The following is an 18,325-nucleotide window of genomic DNA, read 5'->3' as shown; positions in this document are numbered from 1 at the left end:
TAACATTCAATATTCGTCTCGAATGTTAACTCGTCTTATAGGGTTTTACAAGGATTTCAGGAGTTCTCTATAACCATTTTCTTTCAATCCTTTTAGGAGTTTAGACTACCTTTGGATATAGGGAACAAGTATGTATATCTCTTCACTACCTCTCTGTAACGTATCCAAAATATTATAATTGTATTGTACTTATTGAACCCTTATTCCTTTTACCACGTACTTACTCACTTGGCCCTATACATAACACATACATATTCATAGGTTGTATAACCCTGCCGGTACAACTTGTATGAGGTAGATGTAGTCTTTTCATCTCCGGGTTCATTATGTTTCACCTATCTCATTCACATTGAAACTCACTTGTCCCATCTTATCATACTTCTTTCTTTTCTTTTATTCACTCCTTACTCTTCTCACTTACAATCATAGGAGGCTTGTTATCCTTTTTCCTTGGTTATTTATCTATCACAACATCATTTGCGACCAACACTATAGCCAATATCTTGGCTTTTGACCCCGTATGGTATCGTTATCTTTCATACGATCTCTTGAGTTATTCGATACCCTTCCCTGGTCGTACCCTTTCTTTTTTTATACACACTCATCTTCTAATGTTATGTCGTGTAGGGTTTTGTCAAAAACTTCTTGATACTGCCTTAAATACCATTCTGACTTCTATCCCATTATTGTTGGCTTTCAACCCGTCTAACTTTCTTCAGCACTGGATCTTTTGAAGTTTAAACATCTATGTCCACTATATTATAGTATCCATTATTTTCATCTTGCCCTTGCATTCTTCTCACCCGCTTCCCCCCTTAAGAGGGGGGGGGGGGTACTTATATCTTTATCCAATCTCAAAACTGATTCAATCTCTTTTCCCAATCCGCTTGGTGCTGTATCATGTCCATCTCTTTCTTTATCCTTTATAACTTGATTCTGTATGTACGAAACCTTGACTAAGTCACGAAGCGAGAGAACCTTTCCATACATAGTGCGACATCTCATCTATTAATCTATACTTGTGTAATGTGACCCATGGAACAGCTCATCCAAGGCCACACTTCACTTATCTTTATCAAAAGTTAATTAGCACTTTTAGTCATTCCAATTTCAATTAGGCAATACTTGTATTCCGACGATAATTGTCCAAGGTTCTCTTGCAGGAGTAGCTTTATCCCAACCTATATCCTTTGTTTCTTGGGATGAATGTATATTGCACCATTTATTTCTTAAGTTTACCATCTTTGTCTCTTAAGGATTCCACTATTGTCGGAGCGACGTTGTGTTCATGCACCATCGCTTTATATCTTATACCCCTTGCCCTTACTGTGTACCCAAAACCGGCTTTTAATTTTCTCAACAGCATACCAAGTTCGCCTCAATCAGGGCCTTACCTTATAACCATGTAGTCATATTGCACTTTTAAGTTTATATTGTGCGTTCCCCTTTCATTCCGTATCTGCATTCATTTAATCATATCTATCTTGGGTGCTTCTGTAGATTTCTCTTATCATTTATCCCATCTATGTCTATCTTTTATTCCGTACAAGAGGGATCTTATACTACCTCTATATTATTCAGAATGCATTACTTCTACATAATCCTTTTTCTCATTTCCAAAATATATTCTGTCCATCCATCTTTATTCGTATCATACCAATCATTCCCTAACACTCATTGTATCTCGTTGCTTATCCTTCTACATCTTGGTATTTCATATCATCACTTTTAACATTCGTATCTTCGTCTACACATGTCATGACCTATTGTTACACTGTCATCTCGCTTTTTTCTTGCTTACTCCTTTCAGTTACTCTTTCTTTCCTTGTGCTCACTATTATTTCCGTTATCGCATAATCTTTATTCGAAACTTTCCCTATGGAACTTGATAAGTCTTTCTTACTTGTTCCCTAGCCCGCTTTTCCATTTCACACTTACCCTTATATTCATATTACACGGACCACGTCCTATCACTAGCCACTTTCTCACTAGGTTTGACTTATTTTCATAACGATCCTCGTTATATTCACATCATATCCTGTTCGTATTCCACCCCATAGTATAACACTTCTTAACCTTTTTCACGATTCTTACTATGAGTTACTTACCCTTCTTAGTTAGTCTTATCCTTAATATCTCCCAACCTGTCCTATTAATACTTCATATCCGTCATAATTCTGTTTCCCTTGCACTCTTGTCTTAATCATACTGTTACTCCTTTTAATTATAGTTCGTCATAGTTTATCCCTATGTATCAATTCCGTCGGTGCCTTAATATATCGTTCTATCCAAAACTACCAGTCTTCTCTAAATCATCTCCCTAGGGTCACAAGTCTTTTTTCCAACTTCGGTTTACCATATCAATATCGACCTTCTAGTTTCTATTGCCATCAATTCAGCAATTAACTTATTTCTCAAGGTCAGTTATACTCATGGTTTATCCAAATCTCATCATTATTGTGGGCACGACCTTTCAATACATACTACAGCCTTGTATCTCATTCTTTTTTTATTTCTAGGAAAATTTGGGCAGAGTTTCCTCTGTATTTCTTACTATCTAAAACATGCACGTAGAAAATACCAACAGTGCCTCACAGGGACAACATGTATAAAGTTACATATATATATGTATCATATCACATCATATCACAGCCACATAGGGCGCCCACAATCAACAATATGAAAATGGACTTACCCCGTACGTCTACTGGAACTTATGTTTTTCCGCATGCATTATCTGTTTTCCCCTGGAACTTACCTGCATGCCTTGTGACTTCCAATATCATCATTCCCTTTCTTCTATTGCTGTTATCCTTCTGTTAACATACAAGATTAATATAAGGAGTTTTTCTATGATTCGGATCTATCGTACGATCTTAGCTATGAAAGAAAGGTAACATTCTAAATATCCTATAGCCTCTTGTTTATAGATGTGGTGTGCAACACACCGATAAACAAGACTTTACTAGACACGGTCTATAGATACTCCAAGGAAGGATCGCTCTAATACTACTTTTGTCACGACCCAATCCCGTATATCGCGACTCGTGCCCGAATTGGACACCCATACGTACCCTTAGCCCAAATTAGCATATTAGTAGAATAAACAAATATAGAAATTAATTAAAGTTACTAGATAGTACCACGAAAACAGATGCAGCTCACGAAAGCTAATAAGGCCGTCACGGATCATAAAAGCCCAAAATATATATAGAACCCACAAATACATATCTACAGACCTCTACATAACGATAACATAATTATATGAAGGGATAGGGCCCCGTCGTACCCCTGACCAACGTATACATATAGACTACAAAAAGGTTAGTACCAAAATATGGGCTCCGAACAAAAGAGCATTGTCAAACAACAGAGTGGATGTCCTAAGCAAGCGGATCATAAAACCGAGCGTCTGTACTTGCGGGCATGTAATGCAACCCCCGAGGAAAGAGGGTTAGTACAGAAAATGTGCTAAATATGTAAAGCATGGATTGTAATAAATAAAGTCATAACCAGAAAAGAATGTACAGAAAATGAGCGAAATATCCAGAATGTCAAAATACTTATCACAAACACAAATAATGCATGCGGAAAAGCTTATGTCATATTCGTCCCCATTACAGGACGCGGTGAACAAAATATGGTCGCCATCCCATCACCGGCGCCACAGAACAACATAACTCCAGAGTAGGGAATATCTCCGTAACAGATCATATCATATCAGATTGCCATTTCATATCATATCATCAGACATCAACATATATGTACATGGCACAACATAACTCCAAAACCCATGTACAGGGAATACCTTCCCCTTCACGTCGGGGCACGGCAAACAAGGCAGAGAAGTATGCACAATCATGTATCTTCTAGTCTGGGCTCAGTGAAGGAAGTATTGAGGCATCCACAAGTAGAATAGTGAGAAACTAAATGCAATTTAAATCATATTTGAGACTCCATGGAATGATCAAAATGATCTATCATTCAAAAATCAAGTCAAGCGTCATATCAAGTACCTTTTGAATGTTACTATGGATTGCATCAAAATAGAACCTCTGGAAATCTAAAACAATGGATATCCAAGTGGCTCTAAGAATAGGAACTTACTTGGAAGCATATAAAAATCATATATTTGTTTCATAAAGACCATGCCAAAGAAAGGAAGATAGCTTCACATTTGTTTACTACTCTCTATCATATAGAAGGCTTGAGAGCCATAGCTTCATTATTATGGAAGTTCTAACATTAGGAAGTAGATAAGAGTCATAAATTAGGCTCGAAGCTTTATGGATGGGATAACCCCCAAAACTTACATCATGTAATACTTATCTCAAAACATGCCAAGAGAAGGAATGGGTAGCTTTACATACCTATGCCAAAAACATGCCAAGAGAAAGAAGGTAGCTTCACATACCTCTTATGGATTACTCTTAACCACGTTCGCCTCGTCGTCTTTTGAACCTATTTAACATGAGAGTAATAATAAGATTAATAACCTTTCACTTTCCAATTTCCAACTCTACAACCATGTATCCATAGAAATCATTTTCTTATCCATTTCCCTTAACTAGCTTATTAGTAGCTTTGAAGTTACCGAAAAATGGGCAACATCTCCCCTATAACTTTAATATTCTCGAGATTTCAACTCGGCCAAAATATCAAAAACCATACCAACAACAACAACCAGTAGCATATTTATAAGTAAATCACTTCAACTTTACACAATACAAACTCCAAACAACTAGCTTAACTACGATACCAAAGTAGAGTGTTTAATTTTTATTTTGTAAAACCTTTAATAATATGAAACGGAGGGTCATGTGGATGAAACCAGCAGAAACCACACCCTTTTTAAAACACCTTCCAGCCCTGCACCACGCAACCAAACCAACTGCAACTGCAACACCACAATCACAACACACTACCCGACTTCGATTTAACTATAATGACTTTAATTTAGTACGTTTCTAACGTCGAGCATCCTTATGATATTTTAACACTTCCAACCTTATTTAAGACATGTAATATACCTCATAACATCATCATAAACTCCAATTTGAAAGTGAAAACCTTACCTTGCCCGAAACTCGCCAAAACTCGCCTCGGAAGTTCCTTTAGCTCGAGTAAAACTTTGTGGCTACTTGTTGTCCTTTTGGTGCTTCCCCAAATAAGATATTTATATTACTAACACCTTCATATCTTCGTGGTATACCTTAGATAATTAATTGATGGAATGAACTTGGAGGACTTACCCTTTTTTTTCTCCAACTCGTGGCTCTCTCTTCTCTAGCTCAAGGTTTCTCTTCTCTTCTTTTTTTCTCTCTAGAAGCTTGTAGATAAGAATGAATTTAGTTGTAGATAAGAATGACTCATACAATATATATATAGTCTACCTTAGGGGGTAACACGTGTCAACCCCTAAGTGGTGACACGTGTCAAGCCCTCATTGGGCCACTGCATTCCCTCCTCCGATCCGGGGCTGCCATATGGCAGATGGGGGTCCACCCCTTGCTCCAGCTTCTTCCATATGGCTCTTCCAGCTTCTGCCACATGTCACTCTCTCATTCTTCCACATGTATCTCTCTTTTCCTCTTTGTGGGTTCGTAATCTCATCTTACTTTACGAACCTATGCAATCCTTGCTACGTAAGCTTGGTATGTACTCAAGTAGCTTAATTATATAACACATCCAAAGTAATAGCTTACACAAGTAAGTCATGTCCTTCGACTTACTACTTGGCCTCTAATTCCTTCCGGATTCTTATAACCCTATCTCCAATCTTCCTTATGGGGTATCACATTCTCTTTTCCTTAGAGTTATTTGATAGCGTTATAGCTTATCCGGCTCACATGCTGACTTCTAAAAAGCTTAAGAACCTTTCACGAAACTTAAGAGCCTATCAAAAAACTTAAGAAGCTTAAGAACCTTTCAAGGTACAAAAGTATGGGTATAACATCGGCCCAATACAATTTGATCAAAACCCTAGAATTATTGAATTGAAATTGATAGAAATAGGGAGAAAATCCTTGGGGCACCATGGATGGAAAGGATCTATGGATTATTTCCCAACATACCTTGATAATAAAAGCCCAAAAGAAAGCTCTAAGAAATGGGATATTGACTTGATCTTGAAACCCTAACTTGAGGAAGAAGATTGACTTGGGAGAATTTCTAGAGAAAGAATTGTTTCTTGAAGTAATTTTAGAGGTAATGTGATAAATTTGAAGGATTGGGTACTTATAAGCTTAGTAAAATAACCCAAAACGACATAGCTTTGTTGGATAGAAAATGTCTAAAACACCTGTCAATTAAAACTGCCGAACTAACCTATGTGTGGGGACCTACGACTCGTAGGGACAGGGTCGTCGAATTAGTGAACAAAAACTTGAGCTATTGGAATTACACCTTTGAACCTATGAGCTAAGTCTATGAGTCGAAGAATTCTTAATGGATCATTGAATTGCTTTTCAAACCCTCAAACACTTAGTCAAATTTCTAGAATTTAGGACCCGCCTTACGACCCTTGTCTATGGTCCGTCGAAGGTTCTACGGGTCGTAGACCCCTCTCATCCTATCAACTTTTCAAAAATCCTAAATCTAAGTTTTTGAACCTTATCTACGGGTCCTTCCTACTGGTCGTAGGATCTCTTACGATCCGTAGGAACTCCTCGCTGAGTGAGTTCATACTTAGTTAAATTTTCACTTCTCAAGACCTAACTATGAGCCTCTCCTATGGCTCGTCAAACGCCCTACGGATCGTCAACTTGAATCCTCTCAGATCCCACATTTCCCTAAGTGTATAAGCTTTTTACGACTACCTTCTTATGGCTCGTAGGACTTCCTACGGACCGTAGGTAGAAGCCTGCACCAGATAATTTTTGCAACTTTTTCAGCAATATTTTTCCTTTGTTTAGCCTTCCAACTTACAGAATTTTACGATGTCTCCCCCTTAGGAACATTCGTCCTCAAATGGTACTCAAGATGACAAGAATAAAGTAGGGAAAGAGACATAGCAACCCAACATAAATGTAAAACACATCAAAATGCATAAAATCAAGAATATTAATTTCAAGCTAAAACATGACTTTAAAACTTATTTCAGGAACATGAATGCATATAAAAATATGAGAATGGATGAAACAAATAAATTTTAAGAAATGATTCATGAAGGAATTAATACCACAACTTGGGAAGGAAGAAAAAAGATGAGGATAACGTACCATCATATCGACCTCGGCCTCTCATGTAGCACTTTCAACCTTTTGGTTCCTCCACAACACCTTAACAGAAGCTACTTCCTTATTTCTCAACCTTCGAACATTCTAGTCTAAATTTTCAATCAAAATCTCCTCATAGGATAAATTCTCATTCACACCAATGCTTTCCAAAAGCACAATTGAGCTAGGATTACCAACACATTTTCTCAACAATGAAACATGAACCCCGGATGCACTGATGCCAGCTCCGAAGGTAAGTCCAACTCATATGCCACATTGTCAATCTGACTTAAAATCTGATATGGGCCTACATATTAGGGACTAAGCTTCCCCTTCTTTCCAAATGCATCACACCTTTTATGGGTGATATTTTCAAGTAAACCCAATCATCAACCTCGAATTCAAGTTTCCTTCTGCTCACATCCGAATTGGACTTTTATTGACTTTGGACAGTCTTTAATCTTTCTATAATAAGTCTAACATTCTCAATAGCCTCATGCACCAACTCTGGTCCTATTAAGGCAAATTCATCAACTTCAAACTAATGAATAGGAGATCTATACCTCCTATCATATAAGGCCTCAAATGGAGCCATCTAGATACTAGAATGGTAACTATTATTGTAAGAAAACTCGATCAATGAAAAATGATCTTCCCAATTACCAAGAAAACTTGATCTATTCCTTTATTGTATTTTAATGTGTATGGAATTGATTACTTGTTGTTGTTATTTACATATGAGTAGCTAAACACCCAAATTCTGGGGCTATAGCTACGAAACATAGTTTAATAGCATTTAAACTTGGTGGAAGATGGGTTGTTGATTCTAATTACTCTTCCGTTCTTGTGGTTATAATTTTGATGTTTGGCCAGAATTAAGATATATGTGTTGTTTATCTTGAATTCGGAAGAGGACAGGTAGATAGAACAAAGAATGGAAGGAACAAAGAATGGAAGGAATGTGTTCATACTAATATATGTTAGTGTGATTAGTAGATAGGATGCTTGTGACACATACCTATTTACCACATTTGGTTATGATAAAGGATGATAGTTAAATGCGTTTTTATTGTTTCATACCTATCACCGCTCAATGATGTAGTTAGGTTGCCAATGAAGATAGGCAACTATAGGTCGGAAAACCATAATTGGATTATTAACCCTTTTTATCAGTAATTAAATAACCCATCGGAAACTAAGATTGAATAATAGTAAACTTGATTTCACGTTATCCTATAGCCCTGAAATCTCTTAAAGCCTGATTAATATACATAACTATTGCATTGTCTTCACTTCGAGAAAGTTTTTATACTTCCAAAAATTAGTAACAAACAATCTTAAACTCATTGCATAACTATAATTAGTGTAGGCATTTGAAAGAAACTGTTTGCCTTATCTAGGTCCCTGTGGGTTTGATATCTGGTTTGAAAGAGCCGCTTTATTACTTGAGAGACTAAGTACACTTGTGTGTGCAATTGTAGCCAACAAGTTTTTGGCGACGTTGCCGGGGACCTTAGAACTTAGGCAAATTGACTTTCTATGTTGATTGTGCTAGCGTTAACAACTTGGTCTTAGCTGTGAATTTTTGCAGGTAACTTAAACATTACACTGGACAGAGACAAAGAGCTTGTAGATCCGTTATCCGAGCCTGAACAATTCTTTCAGCGGAAAAGGCGAACAGCGGCTTCGCAAAACTTAATACATAAACTAAATCTGGCGGAAAATCACAATTTAGAAGGAGAGGTCTTGCCAGAGGAGCTCCCAGCAGCCATGACAGCCAGGATAGTACATGATGTAGCAGTCCCACTTACTGCAAATGTCACCTCCAGCATTCAGAAACCTCCAGCTAGAGGGAGATTTGAATTAAAACAGAACATGGTGCAATTGTTGCACTCTAATGGATAGTTCACGGGATTGCCTCATGAAGATCCTCAAGTTCACATCCAAAATTTATTGGAGATCAGCGACACTTACACGCCAATTGGGGTATCTCCTGATTATGTGAGACTAACATTGTTTCCTTTTTCTTTGATAGGAGAAGCCAAGAGGTGGTTGAAGTCGGAACCACCAAATTCAATCACTTCATGGAATGATTTGGCCCGCAAGTTTCTTATAAGGTTCTTCCCTTCGGGGAAGACGGCTATGTTGAGGGCTGAAATTTTGAGCTTCAAGTAAAAGTTAGGAGAAAATTTATACCAATCATGGGACAGATTTAAATCATTACTCATTAGTTGCCCTCATCATTATCAAGCTAACGAAGTGTTGGTCCATACCTTCATAGAAGGGTTGGAACCCAACACCAAAATTTTTCTTGATTCAGCTGTAGGTGGGCAAGCCTTAGAGAAAATATATGATGAGTTATACACATTGTTAAATCATATATCCCAAGGAAATCCGGAGTGGAACGGAGGAAATCCTAGATCTATCACCCAAAAACAAGCAGGCATGTTAGAGGTTGATGCAGTAACTGCATTGACAGTACAAATTGCAGTAATGCAAAATATGATGATAACACATTTCAACACACTAGCAAAAGGACAGCAGCAAGCTTCAGTGAGCATGGTTCAACAACAACATATGTGGTGCGAAGTATATGGAAGCAGTGAACATGTGTCCGAATATTGTGGAGCAAATCCAGAATCAATAAATTTTGTAGGTAATGCACCTAAGGGTGTTGGCAACCAAAACTATGGAAATACTTACAACCCAAATTGGAGAAACCATCCTAACTTCTCATGGGGTAGAAATCAACAAAATCATCATCAAGGGCCAACTCAATATAGACCACAGGGAGGTGGACACCAATACAATAATCCTAGTCAAGGATATAATGCTCAAAGTCAAGGTGATCAAGGATCAAGAAAATCGGGAAGCATGAGTGTTGAGGATATGTTGAAACAAATTATGACAGACCAAGCCAAGCTAGCTTCCGATGTCCGACAAAATCAACTGGCTACCTAAAATTTAGAGAAACAGCTTGGGCAATTGGCAAATGCACATAGTTCTCGCCAACAAGGGGGCTTACCAGGTAACACTGATCCCAATCCCAAACAGGTGAATGTCGTGAGTACTCGCAGTGGTCGCCCACTCACTGAATTGGCTCCCAAAGCACAATCGGCAGAGGAAAAAGGCAAAGAGCAAGTCGGGCAAAAAGGTGAACCTAGCGGTTCAAAAGCAATAGAGGAACCAAAGACAAAACCTCCTCCTCCATTTCCTCAAAAATTTAAAAAGAAGAAAGAAGAGGAGTGTTTTGCAAAGTTTATAGATTTGTTGAAACAGGTGCAAATTAATTTGCCTTTGATTGATGTTTTACAGGGAATCCCAAAGTATGCTAAATTCGTCAAGGATATCGTGGCCAATAAAAGCAAGTTAGCTGAATTTGCAACTGTGGCACTCACTGAAGAGTGTAGTTCAAGAATATTGAACAAAAGCAAGCTTCCAGCCAAACTAAAAGATCCAGGTAGTTTCACGGTGCAGGTAACCATCGGTAAATATAGTAATGCAAGAGGTCTCTGTGATCTGGGTGCTAGTATCAACTTAATGCCTAGATCTATGCTTAAGAAATTAGGCCTGGGAGAACTTAAAGCAATAACTATTTTGCTACAATTAGCGGATCGTTCTGTAGCTAGACCTGATGGTATCATTGAAGATGTTTTGGTACAAGTAGGATCCCTCATTTTTCCTGTTGATTTTGTCATTTTAGATTTTGAGCTGGACCTCGATGTTCCTTTTATCTTAGGACGCCCGTTCTTAGCAACATGCAGGGCACTAATTGATGTGGCTGCAGGTAGATTGACTATGAGAGCACATGATAAAGTGGAAGTGTTCGATGTATATCATGCACTGAAATTGCCTGTAATTTATGAGGAGCTGTGTGCTGTAACCATCATTGATGAGGAAATATCAGCTCAATGTACTACCTCAAATAACCCATTGGCGAAAGTCGTAATGGGTCAAGATTTTGCAGAGGACATGAAAGCTAAAGAGCTAGCAGGTGTGCTTGATATGCCAAATATTAGCACGTGGAAGAAGAATGTAGAACCCTTGAATAGAGAATTGGGTCCTTCACCCAAGCTTTCTCTCGAGGAAGCCCCTAAATTGGAGTTAAAAAAACTGCCAACACATCTCAGGTATGTTTTTCTTGGAATAAATAACACTTTACCTATAATCCTTTCATCTGCTTTGTCTGAGGCATAGGTCATAACAGCACTGGAGGTACTGAAGAGGCACAAAAAGGCCATTAGGTGGCAAATGGCTGATCTTCATGGCATCAGCCTTGCTTTATGCATGCACAAAATTTTCATAAAAGAAGGACATAAGGCTAGTGCACAACCACAACGTCGGTTGAACCCCATCATGAAAGAGGTTGTGAAGAAAAAGATAATTAAGTGGCTACATGCAGGCATAATATACCCAATTTCTGACAGTAAGTGGGTAAGGCTAGTTCAGTGTGTACCAAAGAAAGGGGGAATGACTGTGATAACCAATGAAAAAAATGAGTTAATACCTACAAGAACAGTGACTGGGTGGCGCATATGCATAGACTACAGAAAGTTGAATGATGCAACAAGAAAAGATCAATACCCTGTGCCGTTCATTGACCAAATGCTTGATAGGTTAGTAGGACAAGAATACTACTGTTTCTTAGACGGATATTCAGGTTACAATCAAATCACCATTGCACCAGAGGATCAAGAAAATACAACATTCACATGCCCTTACGGGACTTACGCATTCAAGTGTATGCCATTTGGCCTTTGCAATGCTCCTGCCACTTTTCAGAGGTGTATGATTGCAATATTTCATGATATGGTGGAAGAGTTTGTAGAGGTTTTCATGGATGACTTTTCAGTTTTCGGAGAGTCTTTTGATCTTTGCTTGAAAAATCTAGAGAAAGTACTTGCAAGGTGTGAAGAAACAAACCTTGTCTTAAACTGGGAGAAATGTCATTTATTGGTAAAAGAGGGTATTATGTTGGGACATAAAGTGTCAAAAGATGGGTTGGAAGTGGACAAAGCAAAAATTGAAGTGATTGAGAAACTTCCGCCACCAATCTCAGTAAAAGGAGTTCGAAGTTTTTTAGGCCATGCCGGATTCTACCGGCGTTTCATCAAAGATTTTTCAAATATAGCTAAACCAATGTGTGGGTTGCTCGAAAAAGAGGTAAAATTTGTTTTTGATGATAAATGGTTTAGGCATTTGAACTCTTGAAGAAAAAGCTGATTGAAGCCCTATCCTACTAGCTCCTAACTGGGAGTTACCTTTTGTGCTGATGTGTGATGCAAGCGACACAACAGTGGGTAGGGCTGTTCACAGTTTTGGTTAAAACCAAAATCAAACCAAAAATTTAACCAAACCGAATAAAAAAACCGACATTTGGTTTGATTTGGTTTGGTTTGGTTTTAAATTTGAATAACCGATAATATTTGGTTTGGTTATGGTTATAGGAAAAAATAACCGAATAAATAACCGAACCAAACCGATAATTATATACATAAAATTTATAATTATTTATATGTATAATATTAGTTTTTCATAAATAATTAAAGATATTTTATACATTTTAATTATTAATTTAATATGAATCTACTTATTTTTAAGGCCCAACAATCCAAGCCCAACTCTCAAGCCCAATTATAAATTCTAATAAATACTAAACAGCAGTCCAAGTCCAACAATCCAAGCCCATTAGCCAACTCTCAAGCCCAATTCTAAATCCTCAATTCTAAATCTTAAATTCCTAATAAGCACTAAGCACTTAAGCAGTAGGCAGCAACATAAGGTAAAAATTAAAACTTTAAAACCCTAGTATCTGTTTTCCTTTTACATTTTTATTCCTCTCACGTTGATTTCTCACAAAGTCACAGACTCACAGTCATAGACTAACAGTGAAGGTTAGCAACCTCAACTCCTCAACCCCAAGTAAAAGATTGTCAAATTTTGAGAAGGTTTGTAAGAAGTTTTTCAAATTTTAAATTGATTTTAAGTTGTTTTCTTTTTTGTTTTGAATGTTTAAGTTGTTTACTTTTCTGTTTCGAATCTTTGTGGGCCGTGAGGAAAAAAGAGCTTCGTAAGAATTTGAAGAATGTAGAGAGAGAATATTTGAATTGTCTCGGCTAATCATAAACCGAATAACCGAATAATCGAACCAAACTGAACCAAACCGACAATAACCAAACCCGTGGTTATTATTTTACTTGATTTGGTTATGGTTTTAGACATTTAATAACCGATTAAATTGGTTTGGTTATGGTTTTAATCAATAACCGACCCAAACCGAACCATGAACACCCCTAACAGTGGGTGCAGTTCTGGGACAAAAGAAGGAGAATTTTTTTCATTCCATTTATTATGCAAGCAAAACTCTTGACTCTGCTCAGGCCAATTACACGGTCACGGAGAAGGAAATGCTAGCATTGGTCTATGCGTTTGATAAATTCCGCTCTTACTTGGTAGGTACAAAAGTGATTGTTTTTACTGACCATGCAGCTAATAGGTACCTATTTAACAAGAAGGATGCCAAGCCAAGGCTCATCAGATGGATTCTGTTGTTACAAGAATTCGATATTGAAATCAAAGATAGGAGGGGATGCGAAAATCAAATAGCAGACCATCTATCAAGATTAGAGGGTTCGCCCCATGTGGCTAAGTAGGAGCCGATAAAGGAGGAATTTCCGGATGAGCAACTGCTGGAAATAGAGGTACAAGATCTCCCATGGTACGCAAATATTGTGAACTACCTTGTTAGTAGAGTGTTCCCTCCTGATGCTACCTCACAACAAAAGAAGAAGCTTATGCATGATGCTCACCTCTATATGTGGGATGAGCCTTATTTATTCAAGCGAGGTGTTGATCGAATGGTGAGGAGATGTGTGCCAGAAGCAGAGGTACACCAAGTATTGGTTGTATGCCACTCATCACCATATGGCGGCCATCATGGAGGAGAGCGCACTGCACATAAGGTACTTCAATCGGGTTTCTTTTGGCCTACGTTGTTTAAGGACGCTGCAGGTTATGTGAAGAACTGTGACCAATGTCAAAGAACGGGCACCATATCACGAAGACATGAAATTCCTTTAAACAACATTCTAGAGGTTGAAATCTTCGATGTATGGGGAATGGACTTCATGGGTCCTTTTCTGCCCTCATGTGGAAATCAATATATATTAGTGGCAGTGGATTATGTGTCTAAATGGGTTGAAGCCGTGGTCCTTCCTACAAATGATTCGAAAGTGGTGAGCAAGTTTTTGAAAAAGCACATCTTCACTCGATGTGGCACTCCCAGGGAAATTATCAGTGATGGAGGGTCACACTTCATAAATCAAATAGTAAAGAATCTCTTAGCTAAGTATGGGGTGAGGCATAAAGTTGCTACAGCATATCATCCTCAAACCAGTGGGCAAGTTGAGGTATCCAACAGAGAGGTAAAACAGATATTACAAAAGACTGTGAATGCGCAAAGGAAAGATTGGTCGGAAAAATTAGATGAAGCTCTTTGGGCATATCGAACAGCATACAAAACACCCATTGGAACCTCCCCATACCAAATGGTATTCGGTAAAGCGTGTCACCTACTAGTGGAGTTAGAACATCAAGCTTACTGGGCAATCAAGAAGCTTAATTTGAATCCAGAGCTAGCAGGACGGAATAGGTTGAATCAATTGCACGAGTTGGAAGAGTTTAGGCTCCATGCTTATGAAAATGCCAAGCTCTATAAGGAGAAAACAAAGCGATGGCATGACAAGCACATCATCACTCGCACTTTCGAACCTGGGCAAAAGGTACTCTTCTTCAATTCTAGACTCAAGCTCTTCCCTGGAAAATTTCGATCCAAATAGAGTGGACCTTTTGAGGTAGTGCGTACAACGTCACATGGAGCTGTGGAATACAATGAAAACGTCTACATTCTTGGTAAACGGACAAAGAGTAAAAAATTATTTTGGTGAAGATGTTAACCGGGAAGAGGAAGCCATCGAAATGGAAAATGAGTGAGGCAACAGCTGGGTCATGCCACAACGGAAAATAAGGCACTGCACGGGAGGCAACCCGTGATGTGTATCGTAACTTAGGACTTATAGTTTGTAATTATATTTTTCTTTAAAAATAGAGTTTGATGTTGTGATTATATGTATATATATATATATATATTTCGTTGAGCCACGACAAAAAATAAGGCGCTAGGTGGGAGGCAACCCACCCAGTTGTTTATATAATTGTGAAAATTTCATGTGAAGAACAATAGGTAGCAGTGTAGAACAAGCTGGAGTTTGGAGAAGCATAGGCAAAAAACAGCTCTTGGTGCTACACTGGCGCGATGGGCCACTGCAGCTCCAAAACCTGCACAGATTCTAGTGGCGCGACGCGCCAGGAGGCAAACTACTGAGGTATGTTTTTGGCGATATAGTGGCGCGATGCGCCACTGCAGTGCCATAACAAAATTTTTCAGAAATATATTGTGGAGCTACACTGGCGCGATGCGCCACTACAACACCACTAGCAGCGTCGGGCCAAAAGCCTAAATATCAGGTTTAAAATAGACCAAAACCCCCAAAACCCTCCATTTCCTCAATTGCCTCCATTATCTCCATTTTTTCTCCTTCATTAGCCGACCCTAAAACTCCCACAACCCTTCCCTTTCAACTTCCCATCTAATTTCTAAAACTTCCAAAACTTTTCCCCTTCAACTTCCACTCTAATCTCTACTATAAATCACCTTCCTTCATACACATATTATACCACAAAACATTTACCTCACCAAACCATCACTAAATCTTCTTTCTCTCCTCTTTGAACTTTTCCAAACAACCACATTACCAAGAATCCTATTTCTTTCTTCCAAATTACCCTTCTCATTTCTAATGACATCCAAAGGAAAATAAGTGGCCCAAGGAATTGGCAACAAGAGGTCCCGAAAAACTGGGACTTCTTCAACCACTAGACAAAAAAAGCTCAGGGATACCACCGCATCGATTTGGTAGGCAAGCAGTGGAGCAGTATGGACTAGATTGGTTTGACTCCTAGAAAGAAGCTAAATACATGGGAGATGAATATGTGAATGAAGGAAAGCTACAGACGGAGTTTCCCCGAATTCATGAGATGGTCTACAATCTGGTCTTTAATTCATTTTTGAAGACCAAGGTGAGTGCAATTTAACTCTTGTCCGTGAATTTTATGCAAATTGGAACACTGATCAGTCAAGTACCAATAAGGTAGAGGTTCAGGGTAAAGTTATCCGTTTTTCAACTAGAAGTTTGAATGAGTTTTTAGGGACACCACATTGTGATTTTAATGAATTTATAGATATGAAAGAACATCCACCATACCGAGATATTCGTCATACTCTTTATGGTACTAAATCCATTACACGATGGGAGAGGGCAAAAGACACCGGTAGGCACAGTACGCTACATTATTCACATTTGAATAGTGAAGCCAAGGTGTGGTTGAAAATCGTGTGCAGTGTCTTGTTGCCATGTAAGCATATATCAGAAGTGACTAGGGAAAGGGTTGTCCTAGTTTACCCTTTGATGAAGGGGTTGCAGGTAAATGCAGGGTCAGTGATCTGTCACAATATGCTGAAATTCAGAAACAATAAGAGGTGGCGTTTCTGTTATGGAAGCATAATAACTCGAATGTTGAGGGCTCAAGGAGTTGAGGAAGAAAGTCACCATCTAAGTGCACCAAGGGTGCCGTATTTGATTTACAAGGTGGTTGACGTGACCAAAACAAGGAGTCATGACGCAGCACAGGGACAAATATTATCGGCTGTAGAACGACAAGCTCACGACGAAAGTTGGATGGGTCACATGTTTGGAATGGCAGAATTACAATTACGTATTGGTGGTCGTCCGACAACGGACGATGAGATAACAGAATTGGCAGAGCGCTATCCTCTTACGGATAGTGCTATACATATGTACAGGGTAGGGCCAGCTTTTCAAGAGCCTCTGGATGATGATGAACCCACCATGGAAGAGGTGGGAGAAGACGAGGAAGATGAAGAACTAGAGGATACGGCTACCACTGCTCTTATGGTGGTAGATAACACAACCACCATAACCGGAGGAGATGATGACTGAGCTATGTAGGGAGTTCTTTCTTTCACTCTTAAAACTATGCATTGTTATAGAGCACCGAGGACAGTTCTTTGTTTAAGTGTGGGGTGAGAGTGTTGGAATTGATTATTGTACCTTTGTAGAAACTTTATTTTAGTGCATTTTTCATTTTGGGTTTCTTGGTATTTGTTTTCGGTTCTTTAGCCAAGGATAGTCCCTTTTGAACCGTACAAAAAATGTGTTTCAGTCTGTTTGGATGGAAAATGTCTGACTAGGCTATGCATGTGAGGGAAGGCATGTTATGAAATAAAATGACTAGTTTAAGACACTTAAATTCTTGTATTTGACTCAGGTGATGCATGCTTAATTTTAATTCATATGATTGTGTAGTTGGTATTCAATAGTTATCATCCTTCAATTGTACATGTGCTATGTGGGAGTGAGGATTGTATGTATTCAGTGCAGACATATCGAGAGCTAGAAATTGCCTGGGGTGCATGCGAAACAAAATAAAGATTGTATAGTTTAGGAAAGAAACTAGGCATTTCTTAGATAGCCTTGGTTATTTTCCTTTGCTTTATACTAAACCCAAGCTTTCAATACTCTCTTATCCCGAGCCTCACTTTGCAGTTTAATCAATCCTATAAAACAATGGTGAAAAGGGTGATGTATTGAAGTGTTTAAGAAAGGTACCAAATAATGATTCTTACCGTCCCACCATTTTAAATCACAACCTATGAAGACCTATGCAATCCTAAAACTATTGCATTCTTGTATTAGTAGAGAAAAACACGAAGGGCAAGCCTATGGAAATCCTTGTGTCGTACATGAAATCGTTTGAGAGAGTGAGTGATTTTGTTTTTGCAATATACACACAAAGCTACTTTAGTGCTTGGGGGGTATTTCGATGTAGTGAGATGCACATGTTAAATTGTAAGGATTTGATAATCTATAGAATGTCCAATTAAATGATGCATATGGGTTTACTGTATTATAGAGTCAATTCTTAAGTTTAGGAGGTGTTGAACTAATTAAGATGACTGAACATGTGTA

At 38.4% G+C, this 18,325-nt stretch overlaps 1 pseudogene; it reads left to right on the top strand.

The window, feature by feature from the left end:
- The first annotated feature begins 9,662 nt into the window (after positions 1-9,662).
- On the top strand, positions 9,663-17,296 carry LOC129869762 (uncharacterized; annotated as a pseudogene).
- The last annotated feature ends 1,029 nt before the right edge of the window (positions 17,297-18,325 follow it).

This window comes from Solanum dulcamara, chromosome 10 (assembly GCF_947179165.1).
Source record: "Solanum dulcamara chromosome 10, daSolDulc1.2, whole genome shotgun sequence".
NCBI classification, from domain to species: domain Eukaryota; kingdom Viridiplantae; phylum Streptophyta; class Magnoliopsida; order Solanales; family Solanaceae; genus Solanum; species Solanum dulcamara.
This window is presented reverse-complemented; position numbering and strand designations above follow the sequence as displayed.